At 36.3% G+C, this 14,782-nt stretch overlaps 1 long non-coding RNA gene across 5 annotated transcripts in view; it reads left to right on the top strand.

Annotated features, from left to right (window-relative positions):
- The window catches only part of LOC118351566 (uncharacterized), a 169,505-nt gene that overhangs the window by 3,027 nt on the left and 151,696 nt on the right, over positions 1-14,782 (top strand). The window lies entirely within an intron of this gene.

The following is a 14,782-nucleotide window of genomic DNA, read 5'->3' as shown; positions in this document are numbered from 1 at the left end:
ATCATCTGTCTTTAGTTATCAGAAGGTAAATTTGATGAGGGCAAGGGTTTTTTCTGTGTTCATCATTATATAACTACTTCCAACTACTAAAGTAGTGCCTGACACATAGAAGGTGTTTTATAAATACATATTTGCTGATTGGATTAAAGGTACCTTGTCCTTTCAAATTCACCATGTCCAAAACATAACTTATCTGAACCTGGGCCTTTTCCATACTTCCCAATCTCATTAATACCACAGGGCCTCCTGCACGCTCACTCCCTATCATATAGCAGCCTCCAAAATGACGTTCAGTGATTCCCCACTTTCTGGTATATTTGCCCTTTGTGTAACCTCCCCTTGTAAGTGTCATGTGCCTAGTGACTTGTTTCTAATGAATACAATATGGTGCTGAGATGTCGTTTCCAACATTAGATTACAAAAAGATTGTGATTTCCTTCATGCTTGGTTTCTTTCACTCCCTTGCTCTGATTCTTCTCCCTACCTATCCTTACATGAAGAAAGCCAGTTGCTTTATTGTGAGTACCCCCTTAAAAGGTCCATGTTGCAGGGAACTGATGTCTCTGGTCCACAGTCAATGAGGACTTGATATCAACAGTCACACAAGTATGCTTAGAAGTTAATCCTTCCCTGGCCAAGCCTTAAGGTAAATGCATCCCTGGTCAGTGCTTCGATTGCAACCTTATGACTAAGCCAGAGTCAGAGGCACCCAGCTAATTTGTACCCTGATTCCTGACACAGAAATTATGAGGTATTTATCGTAAACTGCTAACTTTTAAGGTAATTTTTTATAAAGCACTAGATACACTACCCATACCCAATCCATCACCCAAATCTATTTGTTTTTATCTAAATATTTCTGAAATCCACTTACTGTCCCTCCAGTCTGTATCATTTACCTGTGATTTGCTCTTCTCTGAACTACTATGATAGCCTCCTACTTCATATACCATGTTGGCCTCCCTTCAAATCCATCTGCACGTTGCAGAGTCATCTTTATAATGCACAAATCTAGTCATATCAGTCTCTTGCTTCTAACTTTTTTGTGACTATACAACCTGTCTTCCTCTCCAGGCTCAATATACAACAGCATTCCCCCTTTATTTTAGTCACATTGAGTTTTCTTTTAGTTCATGTTCACCATGTGTGCTTCCACTGTAAGGCCTTTGTGCTGTTTTCTTGAATACATTATTTTGCTCCTTTTTTTCTTTGGTTAGGGCTGACTTCTGTAAACAGAGTTTAGATCAAGGGTCCCCTTTTCAGGGACACATTCTCTTTCCTTGACTTGATCAGATCCCCCTATTTATAGGTCCCTTTTTTTTTTTTTAAGGATTTTATTTATTTATTCATGAGAGACACAGAGAGGGAGGCAGAGGAAGAAGCAGACTCCCTCCGGGGAGCCTGATGCAGGACTTGATCCCAGGACCCCGGGATCACGACCTCAGCCAAAGGCAGAGCCTCAACCATTGAACCCCCCACCCCCAGGTGCCCCTATTTATAGGTTCGTAGAAAATCATTGCTATTAGCATTACTGAAATAATTGAAATTTTAGTGTGCTTATCATATTGGCCATCTCTGTTGGACTGTCAATTTCAAGAGAGTAAAGACCATGCCTGTTTTGTTTACCTTTGCATCCCTAGAGCCTGATATACTAGTTCAGCCTTGTTCCTAATATAACAAAATAGTAATCCTCCTTTGAATGAATGAGTGAATGAAGAAGGGAGGAGATGAAGGATGAATATTTCTTAAAAGACAGCCACATGCTTTGGTGTTGAGAAAACAAGAAGAAAACAATTGAAAATACATTAATGTAAATGAGTGAATTAATAATTTCTATTGATGGAAAAGCTAGTAATAGAATTGAAATGATTAATCATAGTGCATCATTAAGTCTCATTACTCAGGTGTTTTTGGTTTTTTTTTATCACCTGTTTATTCGATTTAAGGCTAGAAGGAACCAGTATAATTTATTTCAATCTCCTTATCTCCTGGAGAGAAAGTAATTATCCCAATGCTCAGTTGTCCAAAGATTGGGTCATTGGGTCATTTCCTAATCCTCCTAATTCCACAAGTTCAGGAGACTTATAATTGGACTTTGATTAGCAAATGTAGGATAGGGCCTGTCCAGGCAATGGGCAGTTCTGAAGGCTGCCTGACTCAGATCAAAGTTGTTTTGTCTATGGTGAAATCTGCGCTTAACCACTGACAGTGGTGGCTGTCAAGCAAAATTAGAATGTATGCTACTTTAACAATATGAGCTTAAAACCAGAGATGGGAAGAAGTCCAATTTTCAAATGCTCTTGTTTGATTTGGACGAATGCAAACCATGACTAAAATCTTGGATTTGGCTATGACTTTAAGAATGGCTACCAAGGAGTGCCTGAGTGGCTCAGTCCTTTAAGCATCTGACTCTTGGTTTTGGGTCAGGTTATGATCTCAGGGTCATGAGACTGAGCTCCGAGTTGTCAGGCCGTACACTCAACATGGAGTCTGCTTGAGATTCTGTCTCTCCCTCTTCCCCTTCCATTTGTGTGTGCATGTATGTGCATGCTCTCTCCCTCTCTCAAAAAATAAATCAATATTTAAAAAAGGAAAAAAAAGGAATGGCTATCAAATTTCAGCCCTAGCCACCAAAAAAAAAAAAAAAAAAAAAAAAAATGAACAAACAAAACCCCCAAATAATAAAAAACCCAGCCTGCCCAACAATTTTGCTTAAACCAAGTTATTTATGTACATTATAAAAGTGAAACATTTTCTCTAATTGCTACAATTTTTAAAGAAGTCAGTACATTTAGTAATTGCGTTAAATTGCTTAACTTAATTTGACAACATTAAGTCACTTTACATGCTTTAAAAGTGCTTGTCTTTGTTCTACAAAGAAAGTAATTTGGTGGTGTATGAATGTTATTGAAGGATATTGGATTATATTTAAAATGGAATAGACTACAGTTTTTGAGGGTGGTGGAATCTTTGTATGGCAATGTAGTCATTCAGGTTACATCCTATGATTATCAATTTGACAAGAAATAGTATTCTTTTGACCTAAGAATATACAGCATTTACTGTAGTATAGTTGTAGTTTATATTTTGGTTGCAGTTCCTAATCAAATTATTTAGCATAATAGGAAGGAAAAAAGATATTGATTTGATGATCAGAATTTGTTTTGCTACACAATAATCTAGAAATGTTTAACACTCATATGGTTATTTTTCTGCATTATGGAATAACTTTATGAATGACAGTAATGCCAAGTTGATAGAATAATTTCAAAACTGTAACTATTTTACAGTTCCAAGGGGTTGAGAAAAATTAGTGATACCTGAGTCATTGATTTTGCTTTTGATTTGAGAGTAGTGATATCTTCTTTTTTCAAGCATGTATGGTATGGGGAAAGATTTTGAGGATTTAACTGATGGTAAATATTTTTCACCTCTCTAGTCTATGAGGTTCTAAAGTGATGCTTTGCTGCCTGTATCTTTAGATGACCAAATACTTCAAAATTCATGTATAAATTTGAAATTTCCCAAACTAGCTACTACTGGATGATTTTCCCAGGGGAAAAACAGACAAACAAACAGTTGCATCATTGAATATTTAGGTATGAATGCTTCTCTAAAACAGTTTTATGAAGTAAGCACTGAGATTGAGAAAAATGAACATATTTGTAAAATGCATCTTTGAAAGGATTAAATGAAGTAAGCTGATATTTATTACCAGTTGGTTTTAAAATATATAAATGCTCTTCTTTTGTCAGAAAAAGTTAAGTTAGATCCCAGTAGCCATTTTTTAACCTAACTATCCCTAACCTAAAGCCAGTTAGTTTTGACTCAAGAAGGCTACAAAAAATGGGATACTTGCATGCAAAAAAACAAAACAAAACAAACAAAAACAAACAAGCAAAAAAAACGAGGTTGTACCCTTACCCTATGCTACATTAAGAGAAAGAAAAAAGAAAGAAAGAAAGAAAGAAAGAAAGAAAGAAAGAAAGAAAGAAAGAAAGAAACTCAAAATGGATCAAAGACCTAAGCATAAAATGTGAAATTATAAAACTGTTTTGGAAGAAAACATAGAGGAAGAACTTCATGTCACTGGATTTGACAGTGATTTCTTGGGTATGATACTAAAAGCACAGGCAACAAAGTTAAAGGACAAATTAGACAACATCAAAATTTAAAATATATGTGCATCAAAGGAAATGATCAACTGAGTGAAAAAGCAACCTATGGAAGGAGAAGAAATATTTGCAAATCATCTATCTGATAATGTGTATATTTAGAATATACAAAGAACTTCTACAACTCAGCAACAACAACAAACAAGTCACTCAATTTAAAAATGGGCAAAAGATTTGATGAAAAGATCTACAAATGGCCAATAAGTACATGAAAAGATGCTCAACGTCACTAATCATTAGGGAATTGCAATTCAAAATCTCAATGGCTTTTTCGCAATGGGTTTGCCACCAGAACACAGGTGTCATGAAAACCACTGCTAACTGTAAACCAAAATGGGAAAGGAAAAGACTCACATCAACATTGTCATCATTGGACACGTAAATTTGGGCAAGTCTACCACTACTGGCCATCTGATCTACAAATGTGGTGGGATTGACAAAAGAACTGTCGAAAATTTTGAGAAGCAGGCTGCTGAGATGGGAGCCTTTTCAGTATGCCTGGGTCTTGGATAAACTGAAAGTTGAACATGAACGTGGTATCACCATTGATATCTCCCTGTGGAAATTCGAGACCAGCAAGTATTATATGACCATCATTGATGCCCCAGGACACAGAGACTTTATCAAAAACATGATTACAGGCACATCTCAGGCTGACTGTGCTGTCCTGAGTGTTGCTGTTGGTGTTGGTGAATTTGAAGCAGGTATCTCCAAGAATGGGCAGAGCCATGAGCATGCCCTTCTGGCTTACTCACTGGGTGTAAAACAACGAATTGTTGGTGTTAACTAAATGGATTCCACTGAACCACCCTACAGCCAGAAGAGATACAAGGAAATCGTTAAGGAAGTCAGCACCTACATTAAGCTCTGGATTGCATTCTGCCACCAACTTGTCCAACTGATAAGCTCTTGCATCTGCCTCTCCGGGACGTCTACAAAATTGGTGGTATTGGTACTGTCCCAGTGGGTCGAGTGGAGACTGGTGTTCTTAAGCCTGGTATGGTGGTCACCTTTGCTCCAGTCAATGTTAGAACTGAAGTAAAGTCTTTGGAAATGCACCGTGAGGCTTTGAGTGAGGCTTTTCCTGGGGACAATGTAGGCTTTAATGTCAAGAATGTTATCTATCAAAGATGTTTGTCATGGCATTGTGGCTGGTGACAGCAAAAATGACCCACCAAAGGAAGCAGCTGGCTTCATGGCTCAGGTGATTATCCTGAAACATTCAGGCCAAATCAATGCTGGATATGCACCTGTGCTGGATTGTCACACAGCTCACATTGCTTGCAAGTTTGCTGAGCTAAAGGAAAACATAGATCATTGTTCCTGGAGAAAAGCTGGAAGATGGTCCCAAGTTCTTGAAATCTGGGAATGCTGCTATTGTTGATATGGTTCTTGGCAAACCAATGCATGTTGAGAGCTTCTCTGACTATCCTCCTCTGGCCATTTTGCTGTTTGTGACCTGAGACAGACGGTTGCTGTGGGTGTCATCAAAGCAGTGGACAAGAAGGCAGCTGGATTTGGCAAAGTCACCAAGTCTGCCCAGAAAGCTCAGAAGGCTAAATGAATATTATCCCCAATACCTGCCACCCCAGTCTTAATCAGTGGTGGGAGAATGGTCTCAGAACTGTTTGTGTCAATTGGCCATTTAAGTTTAATAGTAAAAGACTGGTTAATGATAACAATACACTGTAAAACCTTCAGAAGGAAAGGAGAATGTTTTATGGACCATTTGTGTGTGTGTGTATGTGTGTGTGTGTGTATGTGTTGCAGTTTTAAGTTATTAGTTTTTAAAATAAGTACTTTTTAATGGAAACAACTTAACCAAAAATCTGTCACAGAATTTTGAGACCCATTAAAACAAAAGTTTAATGAGAAACAAAACAAAATCTCAATGAACTATCCCCTCACACCCATTAGGATAGCTCATATCCAAAACACATAAAATTACAAGTGTTGATGAGGATGTGGAAAAATTAGAACCCATGTGCATTGTTGATGGCAATATAAAATGGTGTAGCAACTATGGAAAACAGTATTCAGTTCTCAAAAAATTAGAATTACTGTATTATTCACTTCTGAGTATATATTCAAAAAAATTGAAAACAAGATCTTGAAGAGATATTTCTACACATATGTTCTTAACAACATTATTCACTATATTAAAAAATGGATCAACCCAAGTGTCCATGGATGGATGGATGAATGGATAAACAAAATGCGATGTATACAATCAATGGAATATTGTTCAGCCTTAAAAATAAGGAAATTCTGACACATGCCACAATGTGATGAACCTTGAGGATATTATGCTATATGAAATAAGCGAGTAACACACACAAATACTATATGATTCTACCTATGAAGAATATAGACCAGTCAAAATCATAGAATCAGAAAGTAGAATGATGGTAGCTAAGGAATGGGTAGAGTAGGGAGATGTTGGAAGTTTTTAATGAGTATAGAGTTTCAGTTTTATAAGATAAAGTTCTGGAGATTGTACAACAATATGAATATACTTAAAAATACTGAACTGGACACTTAAAATGCTTAAGATGATAAATTTTATGTTTTTTTTTTTACCACAATTAAAAACATTTTTGTGGGAAGAGGAGGACTATAGGAAAATATGTCTAAAAAAAGGCTCCTTAGAAACAGCTTGAGAGTGCTGGTATTAATAATTGTGCATATGTGCATGCATGTATGCGTGTGTGTGCATGCTCAGGCATGTCTATTTTACCTGAATTATTTAAAGTTAATGTACAGGCATTGTAACACATTACTGCTAAATACATAGCATAATAGCAAGTATCTCCTAAGAACAAGGATAATCTGCTACATACCATTTTATGCCATGACTCTACATGGATGCTATACCTCAATATCATTATCACATTCAAGAAATTTAATATTAAATAGTGTATTTTGATATATAGCCTATATTCATATTTTTCCGGTTCTCCTAACAATTGTTTTTTTTCCACACAGGATCAGTTAAGGATCATACTTTGAATTTAGTTATAATGTAATTATAGTCTCCTTTAATTTAAAAGAATTGGAGTATTTAAAGATATTGGCATTTTGGATAGTTCACACTAGTTGTTTTGTAGAATGTTGCTCAATATGGGTTTGTCTGATTGTTTTCTCATGACTAGATTAAACATTTAGGGCAGGGCAGCCCCGGTGGCTCAGTGGTTTAGTGTTGCCTTCAGCCTAGGGCATGATCCTGGAGACCCAGGATTGAGTCCCATGTCGGGCTCCCTGCATGGGGCCTGCTTCTCCCTCTGCCTGTGTCTCTGCCTCTCTCTCTCTCTCTCTCTCTCTGTCTGTCGTGAAGAAATAAATAAAATCTTAAAAAAAAAAAAAACTTTTAGGGCAAAAATCACTACATGAGTGATATAATGCATCCCTTTTAGAGATAAATAATATCAGTTTGTCCCATTGTTGTGATGTCAAGATTGATTATTTGGTTAAAGTGGTGAGGAGATTTCTCTGTTGATTTTTTTTATTTGTTTCTGATTAGAAAAGGCATATATACTTAGTTTAGAAAACTTGAAAAATGCAAAAGGAAAATCATTACACAGTAATAAACATTGTTAATGTTTTGTGTATATCCTTAAACAATTTTCTATTGTTCAACATATAGTTATTCCAATTTTTTGCTATTTAAAATTTTTGTTTTTGTAAATAACCCAGTAGTGAACATCATTGTCCCTCTTCAGATCTTTGTCCAAATTTTAAAAAATTATTTCTGTAGGATTTCTAAGAAGTCAATTGTTTGGTTGAAAGGTATTTATTTTCTAGAATGTTTCACATTTTCTAATACTATATTCTTTCTGAGATTTTTATTTAGGTATATAGTACTCAAAAATTTCTCATCAAATGTAAATTCTGTTTTTTCGACAAAAATATTAGTTTAAGAACCTGGTAGAGAGAGATAGCTAATCTCATTCTATGTGCCTAGTAGAGAAGGTCTTAATTGTCTTAATCCAGTCTATGGTAAAGTGTTTTTGTTTTTTTTTTAAAAGGCTTATTTATCTTTAGAGAGACAGCATGAACATGGGCAAGCCAGGGCAAGGGGAAGGGAGGGGCAGAGGGAGAGAATCTTTCGGGCAGACTCCCTGCTGAGTGAGGAGCCCTCTCCTAGGAAGAGCTCAGTTCTACAACTGATGAGATCATGCATGACCTGAGCTAAAACCAAGAGTTGGATTGCTTAACCAACTGAGCCACCCAGGCGCCCCTGTGGTAAAGTTTTTCTGAAGTCACTATCCACAGGTAATCCAATCAGCCAAAGACAGGGAAAATAGGGTATTGGGTGAAAACAGCACTACTAAGTGAACAGATTTTTCTGAAGTGATAAAAATATTTGTCATTTTTAGTGTGTTTAGTTTAACACTTGGTTTAAAGAAAAAACACTCTTCCTCGATGTGTTTTTGTATTTGGCACATGCATTCATTAAAGTGTCAATTCCTTCATGTTTTCTACCACAGTTCAGGTCAAAATAATTTCTGATCCTCAATTATGTAGTAATATTTCTACTTACTGTACAAATATGATCTTGTCCCTTCACTGCTTACGTGCTTTTTAGTGATTTTTTATTGCTATTGAGGCAAAGGTGCAGCTTACAAAGCTCTGCGTGGTGGTTGAATGGATGTGCAACATAAGGAAAAGGGAGGATTTAAGGATCCTGTCAGCTTATTTCTTAGATAACTGGGTGAATGGTGAGGTCATACATGAGGAAGAGTATATTCTGAATTAAATTAAGATGGACTAAATTTGAGGAACCTGTGGGACATATAATTAGAGCTATTGAATAGGCAGTTGAGTATGTGGTTCTAAAGCCCAAAATGGAGATTTGGGCTAGAGATATAGAATCAGGAGTTATCAAAATACAGATGGTAAAGACTCTGAGATAGTGGAATAGAAAAACCAGAGAGACTCTAGAGTGAGAAGAAAAGAAATCTTGACCAGAAATGACATGTAAGAAAATGGGTAAAGGATCAAGAGAGAGCAGTCAAAAAAGTAGGAGAAAGACCACATGTATCTGGTGACTCTTATGCCAATGGTGTAAAGGTCTTTCAAGAAGGGAATAGGTCAGCAAATGCCTACAGTCCTAAGGTGTCAAGATAAGGCTTGAAAAGTAACACAGAGATCAGCAGTGACCTCTGCAAGATTACTTGTTGGAGCCATTCAGAAAGAAGACAGATTCCCCTAGACTGAGTAGTGATTGGCAAGAAAAGTGCTGACAGCAAGAAAATTGGTAATGAAAGGGAATAGAGAAACTTTAATAACTAGTGCTAGGCAGTTTACAGAGTTTTTAATTATTATTTGTTCCCAATGGGAAAGACTTGGATTTTGAACATATAGAGGAGAGAGATAATCATCAGGAGATCCCTGAAAAGGAAGAAGTAAATGAGATTTAGCACAGAGGTAGAAGGATTGTGCTTAGACAGGAAGAGAAGTGTATGATCCATTTTAATTTTTTTGTTTTATTATTTTTAAAGAAGGCTTATTTATTTATTTTGTGGAGAGAAAGAGAACACAGTGGAGGAGGGATAGAGGAAGAAGGAGAGAAAGAATCTCAAGCAGACTCCTCATTGAACAGTCTGACACCTCTCATGACCCTGAGATCATGACTTGAGCTGAAGTCAAGAGTCGGACACTTAACTGACTGAGTACCCAGGCACCCCTGTATGATCCATTTTAATGAAAGACAATGTATAATTCATAAAGAAGCAAGCATGTAGACTCTTACTATATTTTCCTAGATTATTTGAAATTTAATTTTATATTCTTGAATGAAATTTTAGTATGCAGACTCTTTTGAAGGTTACAATTATAAAATACCTTTCCACCAGTATGAATAAGAGCAAAATAGGTGGTTTTTGTTTGTTTGTTTGTTTGTTTGTTTTGTTTTGTTTTTGGTCTGAGAGAGCCTTAAGTTAATGTAGTTTAGTTGAATATTGGAGACTGGTTATATAGACTGTAAATGAATTTTTTTTGTTCCAGTATTATGAATAGGAATGTATATGTGGTGAACTTTAGAAGAAATGTTCTTCTGCCATAGTTCTATGAAACTATAGGATAATTTACAATTGAAGGCAAAAATGAAAATTTTAATGCAAAGAGTTACAAAGGTCAAAATTATGCAGCAATTTAATCTTCAAATCAAAGGACAGAGGACAAAATGTATTTGTTACTGTAAGTCTGTTAGGAAACTCACCTTTTTCATGCTTTGTCAAAAAACCTTAAACATTCACAGTTTAAAAATAGCCTATTTTATTGTTTTATAAAGCAGATTATGATTTACTTTTATGAATTTAGTCACTGTTAGCATTGGAGAGAACATTGCATAAGTACCCTGTTATGAAGATGGTTTTACTCATGAACCAGATCATAATGTTAAAAAACAAACAAAAACCAGATTATGATATCCAAAGTTTTGGATCTTGATGGTGTTTGAACTGATTTGGTGATCATGTTATTTGGTATTATATTACTATTTTGTATAATAGGAATTTTGCTTAATTGAGTATATTTCCCAAGTCAGAAGTTACTAATTTACACATTTGTTCTATCAGCACTCTTTTTGTTTAAAGTACTTGAACACCAAACTGAAATTGGCTGAAACAGTAAGTAGTTATTAGTTTATGTAATTTAGCTACTCAGAGTAGATCCAGCTGTATCCAGAACTCCCAAAGCATTGCCAATTTTTTTTTCTCTATATTCTTTCCTCTAGGTTAGCTCAATCCCTAGGCTAGCTCTCCTTGGGTTTACAAAATGGCTGCAGCTTTTTCAATCTCATATCCTTATATCAAAGTGGAACATTCTGAGCCAAAGTCCTTAAATTCACCTTCATTTGCATCGACTGGGGTCATATGCCTATCTCTACCAACCACAGTGGTCAGATAACTGTACATCTTAATTGGCTTAAGACTGGATTGTGTCTGGTTTTAAACCAATCATTGCAACTAAGGAAATGAGATATGTTGATTGACTTGGAATGGAGTCTCACCCAAACTCAGACTGGGAAGGTGGAGGGATTGTTTTCTTTTTTTTTTTTTTTTTTGAGGGATTGTTTTCAAAGGAAACTCTGGGTCCTCTTATAAGAAATGTTGGGATAGATGTTGGGTAGCCAAAAGCAGATGTCCACTATAGTGTTGTCATGTATGTGGTAATTTTGTAGAAATTACAAATATTTTTTATTCAAAGTATGATGAATAATTTAATATAAAAGTTTCTCTACTATTCTTTAAATGATTCAATGTACATACGTTTAATCCAAATGTCATAGGTGTTACTGCCCATTTAATTATTCCAGGTTTCACATTAACTCTTAGATTCTCTAGGACCCTATCTGCATAGACACAGGAAATCCAATATGTTATTGGATGATCATGTAGTTTCCAGGATCTTTTTTTTTTTTTAAAGATTTTATTTATTTATTCATAGAGACACGGGGAGGGGGGGCAGAGGCACAGGCAGAGGGAGAAGCAGGCTCCACACAGGGAGCCCGATGTGGGACTCCATCCAGGGTCCCCAGGATCAAACCCTGGGCTGCAGGCGGCGCTAAACCGCTGCGCCACTGGGCTGCCTAGTTTCCAGGATCTTTAGGGGAATACTAGGTATTTAGGAATCACTTTGGAAGTAATTACTTGGCTGCACTATTCCTTAGACCCAAAATTTTTATGAAGGATTCCATTTCATTGCCTCTATTGCCACTAAATATCTGCCATTTTTGAAGCTGTTGAAATTAGACCATAACTACTTTAGCTAATGTTGTCTCCAGTAAGAAAGAGACATTGGGGAGTTGGTGTACTACTCACAGCTAGGTCTTGGTGGGTCATTATGCATGAATAATTTCACAGAATACCAATATCAGATAAGAGTACTCTGTGACTGTGATAGATCAAATACAAAAACAATGGATTAAATAAAATAAAATAAACAAACAAAAACAATGGATTAATATACAACCATGTCTGAACACAAACACATGAACATGGTCCAAACCATGGAGGTGAACAAATATATCCTGGCTAATATGAGTTACAGCTCTCTCTTTGCCACTTAAGCTAAGCTTTACCCGATTCCTCCTGTTATATAGATAAGATTTATTAATATTCCCAACTGCTGAATTACCTCTGCTTCCTGACAGGATCCAATCCCAAATAAGGCTGTGCTTCCCTTAAACTCTCCCCCACATCAGCTAATATAAGCCCAAATTCTAAAATAAATTTTAATACCCTCTTACCAAGATGCCCATGTTCCCCAGTGGTATGTTTTTCTCCCTGTTTGTAATAAACAAGGAACCCAACTTGTTCAATTACTGATACGTTCCTGATGTTCTTTAGCTCTTGGGAATTGACACCAGTAAATCTAGAACTCTATATTTATTCATAGGAAGCAGATAGAAAGTTTGTAATAAATTCTACTCAATTGCCAGAATTGGAGGTAGGGGAGTCTTAAGTTACTTGGGCCCCAGTGTTCAGTGGTTAGCAATAATAATTTTTTGCTCAAATTCTGAACCTAGTCAAGCCCTAACTTTGAAGCCAAGACTCCCAAGTAGAACTATTTCAGTAGAGTCACCTACACTGTCTTGCCCTGGGTACCACTTACACTGCTTGTCACCATTACTGTTGATGACTGATTTGCTGGTATAGTTCTTCATCTATTCACCCAGGCAAGGATGCTTTTTCAAGATAAGAAAAGGTGTTGGGGGTCAAGAGGGCTCTACATGAAGTTGACTGAGTACTAAAGTGCTCTCATTTTTAAAATTCATACAAATAGCCTCTCTCCCCTCTCCCCAACTGCAGACTAATTCCACTGGAGTGGTTGGGTTGGAACAGTTTGGCTATTCGCCATATCTCCAACCAATATCCTGCTACTATTTTGGATGCTGTTACTGGTCTAACTCATTGTATATTATTCCCTTATGGTGGATCCTCTTCTGGCATATCTCCTCCTAAAATCTAACTTTCATTAGGACCCCCAATTCTCTGTCAGTTAGGTATATCTCAGCCTCAGTAATGGATAGAGTTTAAATGTTTTTTCCTGGAAGGCTTTGGCCCCAGTGCAAACCACAGAATGCAAATGGATAAATGCAGAAGGCAATTTATTCTGCTCCAGTACCCACAAACATCTAATCCTAATCCAAACTGACATATGTGGAGAGGAATGTTGCCTAATCCCACTGACCAAAACCATGTGGGCTCCAACTCTACTCAGGTATCCTTTTACTAGCTTTATTTCACTAACAAAAATATGTGCTGCAGAATGGGATTTCCTTATCCCTATTACCCTTTCTCATCCCATAGGAGTCAGATATGTTTTTAAGTATATTCATTGAAATTAAGCAATGGGTATATAGTTGATAATATGAAGAGAAAGTTTTATCTCCGAAGGTCCAGTCTGAAGGACTTCACCTCCCTTTTGTTAACACAGGGAAAGGACTTGTCATGGAGGCATGGGTAAGGACTGGAAAGGACTATACCATGGAGGCATGGGTAGAATTTAGAATGATCTACTCATTCTACTTAAGCTACTCTTGTAGAATGGAGCTTCAGGGAGTTCATAGGGGGTAGGAGAGGCTACAACAAAGATCATTAAAGGGCTTAAGGCAGTAGAAAGGACTCCAACATGCTCATCTTGCATGGTCTTTTGGTATCTAATGTCTTTGTGTGTTTGTGTTAAGTTAATAGAAAAGATGTTTCTTACTGTTTACAGACTTCTGTGTATGTGGTTATAGTGCATGCATTATGCATATGTACACATGTAAACATAATGATAGTCTTTATACCTTAATCAATTGAAAAACCCTTGAAAAAACAGAAAAGTTCAAAGCAAACATACAAGATAAAGGTTTGGTTAAGACCATCTTTCTTGAAAAGACTTAGGAAGTTTTACAAACTTTTTGTGAAAGTATTTTAAAATGGTCTTCAGGCATACCTAAAGTATATACTAGTCATATTTATTACACAATAATACTTTATGATTGTGTAAATTTGCTATTCTTTCTTAATATAAAAATTATATTAATTAACCAAATTTAACCAGAGATTTAGGGATGTTTGGTTATGTTTTAATACTATGACCCATTTTCCTAATAAAATCCCTAGTATCCCTAGGGGAAGCAAGTTACTTTAATGCACTGACCATAGGACCCTCTGCTATCCCCCCCCCACAACTCCACCCCTAGTCTTCACATTATTTGAATGTCCTTCAGTTTTAAGACCTTATTGCTCACCTCCACCTTGAAAACTCCTTTGCTGGCTTTTCCTTCTCTCTAATTGGAAGTACTTCTCAAGGCCGAATTATTTATTCATTCAAAAGTAGATAGTTGAGAGCTACTAGGTGCCAGGCAGTGTGTTAAATATGGAATATAACTGTCAGCAATGCAGTATTTATCTTCTGCTTTCTCTATAATCAAAAGAACTAAAATTAACAGAATGTGTGTCAGGCCCTATTCTAAGTACTTTATGTTTATTCTTTCTTATAATCCTGACAACCATCCTAAGAGGTAGTTTTAATTTAATCTCTATTTTACAAATTTAATTTAACCCCTATTTTACAAATACACAGAGTAGGACAGAGGGTAAGCAAGTTGCTCA

Source organism: Canis lupus, chromosome 20, assembly GCF_003254725.2.
Source record: "Canis lupus dingo isolate Sandy chromosome 20, ASM325472v2, whole genome shotgun sequence".
Lineage (NCBI taxonomy): Eukaryota > Metazoa > Chordata > Mammalia > Carnivora > Canidae > Canis > Canis lupus.
This window is presented reverse-complemented; position numbering and strand designations above follow the sequence as displayed.